The sequence below is a fragment of the Panthera uncia genome, chromosome D1 (genome assembly GCF_023721935.1).
Source record: "Panthera uncia isolate 11264 chromosome D1, Puncia_PCG_1.0, whole genome shotgun sequence".
NCBI lineage: Eukaryota > Metazoa > Chordata > Mammalia > Carnivora > Felidae > Panthera > Panthera uncia.
The window spans coordinates 99,786,642-99,790,388 of record NC_064808.1 but is presented as its reverse complement, the minus strand read 5'-3'; the positions used below and the strand labels follow the sequence as shown (position 1 = coordinate 99,790,388).

General features: G+C 41.6%; 1 non-coding gene across 1 annotated transcript; it reads right to left on the bottom strand.

Moving 5' to 3' along the window:
* Nucleotides 1-346: 346 nt before the first annotated feature.
* On the bottom strand, nt 347-450 carry LOC125917276 (U6 spliceosomal RNA). The gene has a single exon (XR_007456134.1). It is a non-coding gene; the product is annotated as a U6 spliceosomal RNA (small nuclear RNA).
* Nucleotides 451-3,747: the final 3,297 nt, after the last annotated feature.

Genomic DNA, 3,747 nt, shown 5'->3' with positions numbered 1-3,747 from the left:
CTTTGCAAAACAGGAATAGAAGGAATCTTTCTTTACCTAGTAAATGGAATTTACAAAAAGCCTACAGCATACTTAATGATGAAATATTGAAAACTTTCCCCCCTGATATTAGGGGACAAAGATGCCCAGTATCACCACTTCTATTCAGGATTGTACCAGAGGTCTTAGTAAGTGTGATCAGGCAAGAAAAATAAATGTTGCAAGGACCTGAAATAAAGAAATAAAAGCCATCATTCACAGACAATATAACTGTTCACAGAAAAAAAAATCTTTACAAAAAATTACTGATCAACTATTAGAATCAGCAACTGAACTTATCAATGTCATTAGACACAGAGTAGATATAAAAATATCAATTTCTTTCTCAAATTTGGGTGTCATCCTTGTGCAGAGGCCGTGCTAATTTCGGTATTGTTCTAATTTTAGTATATGTGCTGCTGAAGCAAGCACAAAAACATCGATTTGTTTTTAGATGCCAGCAACAAAACAATTAAAAATGTAATTCCAAAAATGACAACACTTACAATACCTTGAAAAACATCAAAGATCTAGGAATCAATTTATGGAAAATACGAAAGAACTTTATACAGAAATTAAAGAAAACCTACATAAGCAGGATAAACAATGTTCATAGATTAGAAGATGTCAATTCCAAATTATCTATAGTCACTGTAAACCTAATCAAAATCCCTGGAAATCTGCATGTGTGAAACTGACAAACTGATTCTAAAATGTATATGGCAATACAAAAGATTAAGAATAAACAAGATGATCTTAGGACGTTCAAAACTGGATGATTTATTGTACTGGAAATCAAGATTCATAAAGCTACACTAATTAAGACAGTGTGATATTGCTACGAGTAGACAAACGTACCAATGGAACAGGTAAAAGAGCCCAGAAACAGAACCCTACATAGACCCGTGGTTTATGACAAAGGCACAGTACTGGGAAAAACACAGTGAAAGCTACTGGGGTCAGTCAGCTAACTGGGAAAGGTCAAACAGCAAAACTTCTGGGAGATAACACAGAATGTCTTCATGACATAATGATTTCCTCAACAGGGCACAATACCGTTAACTAATCGTGAAGGGAAAGACTAGTAAATTGGACAATGTTAACAGTATAAAAATTTGTTTTCATCAAGCCATCAGGAGCGAAAAACCAGAGTGGCAGAAGATATATGCAATGCATATAAAAAGTTTCCATAACTGGGTATCTTTTTTTACAGTTCTTACACATCAATACGTTAGCAAGACAGTAAATCCAACAAAACAAGGAGGCAAGAGACTTAACTAGGTATTGCACAAAATAGCCAAAGGCCAATAAGCATGTAAAGAGATGCTCAACATCGTTAGTGTGCAAAGGGCAAATTAAAACAGTATCGCACATCTACCATGAAGGCTATAATTAAAAATACTAACAAAACCAAATCTTGACAAGGATACAGGGTAACAGGAGCTCACCAACTACCACGGGAGTTTCAGTTGGCATAATGGCTTTGGGAACTTGTGGGACAGTGCCTAATAAAGACGTAGCCATCTATCCCTGTGACCCTTTGTGACCCACATGCCCTGTGGCCCAGTAATTCCACTCACAGTCCATACCAACAGAATTGCATTCGTGCGTGCATGGAAATACATGCCCATGCATGCTCCTGGCAGTGTTAGATAGTAGCCAAAACCTGGAAACCAAAACGACAACTAGCAGAATAAACTGCAAGATAGGGTCATGCAAAGAAATACAGTAAACCAAGCAATGAAAATGGATAAACTACTGCTACAATGCATCATTCCTTCTATCCCATCTCTGCTCTACCCCAGCCCTTCATTCAGTCCTTGCCTCTGGTTCATTCATTACTTCAAGTATTCTATGTACGTACTTCACGCTTCTCTCTTGAAGCAGGTAGGATAAAAATGAGTTCATACACCTTGGAGTTCTGAAAGGAGCTAACAAATGCGAGCAGAGGAGGGCTGCAATTCCAGCTAGCCAAAGAAAGCCTAAACCCAGTCTCAAGGGAATTTAAGCTGAGGTCAAGTGCCCTGACCAAACCCTTAAATCGTTTTGGGTAAGGGTCAAATACATTTCTTCCCTCTCTCCTCCCACCACCTTCCTGGCCCTCGTCCTGCTTTTTCACAATCCTTTAAACATGTGAAAACCATTCTTGGCCTGAGGCAGTTTGTGGACCCCTTAAGAAACCAGGCTGTACCCAAAGCACCCAGTGAAAGTGAATTAAAAGACATTACTCCTCAGCACTCCACTGGGTGGTTTGGGTGGCTCCAAATGACAGAAAGTACCCCACACCAAACATACAAATGTCCATCTGTTCCTGTCTTGGTCGATTATAGATTCCCAAGAACTGACCAGAAGGTAGCACATGTGGAAAGGTACAAACCAAAAGATTTTTACAAGACCGCCAAGGACAGTTGAATGGTTGTTCAAAGCACAGGCTATGCAGTGAGACTGCCAAAGGTTCGTGTCCTGGCTCCAGTGCCTAAAACATCTATGACCTTAGACAGACCAGTCCCTGTCATCATCCCAGGGCCGTTACAGAAAGTGAAATAATACAACTGGGCACAGGGCTCAATGATGACAGAGATTAAAAAGTGAACAGCAGGGGCGCCTGGGTGGCTCAGTCGGTTGAGCGTCCGACTCCGGCTCAGGTCACGATCTCACAGTCCGTGAGTTCGAGCCCCACGTCAGGCTCTGGGCTGATGGCTCAGAGCCTGGAGCCTGCTTCCCAATTCTGTGTCTCCCTCTCTCTCTGCCCCTCCCCCATTCACGCTGTCTCTCTCTGTCTCAAAAATAAACATTAAAAAAAAAATTAAAAAAAAAGTGAACAGCAAACGGTGGCCCCCAGAATTTTAAACAGTGAAGCAAATTAAAGGGTAAGAAGACGGATCAATTTCCCATGAAACCACGATCCTCGCATTGAGCTCTGAAACACAAACACAGCTCTGAAATTCTGTAAAGGACTGCCTACTGTTAATTTAGTCAAAATGTAAGAAGGTCGGTTTTAAACGAATTTTTTTTTAAATGTCTTTTTTTTTAATTTTTTTTTTTTAACTTTTATTTATTTTTGAGACAGAGAGAGACAGAGCATGAACTGGGGAGGAGCAGAGAGAGAGGGAGACATAGAATCTGAAACAGGCTCCAGGCTCTGAGCTGTCAGCACAGAGCCCGACGCGGGGCTCGAACTCACAGACGGTGAGATCATGACCCAAGCCGAAGTTGGACGCCCAACCGACCGAGCCACCCAGGCACCCCTAAGTGAATAATTTTTTTGCCTTCTAAATTACAAAGTAGATACACTTTGTGCAGTGCTAGCAAAGGGGGTGTGGGACACCAGCCACCACTAGGGGCTGCTCAAGAATCCGCAAGATTCTCAACCCTTTCATCTGCTTTTTTTTTCTTTTAAAGAAGAAAAAAATGAAGCACCTGGGTGGCTCAGTCGGTTAAGCGTCCAACTTCGGCTCAGGCTGTGATCTCACGGTTGACGAGTTCAAGCCCCGCTTTGGGTTCTGTGCTGACAGCTCGGAGCCTGGAGCCTCCTTCAGATTCTGTGCCTCCCTCTCTCTCTGTCCCTCCCCAGATCCTGCTCTGTCTCTGCCTCAAAAATAAAATACAAACATTAAAAAGAACCTTTTTTTTTTAAAGAAGAAAAACTGGAACGTGACAAATGCTTACTGAGTTCACGGACTTCCAGAAAATGTGTGCTTAAATGAAGGCCATCCTGGACACCAAAGG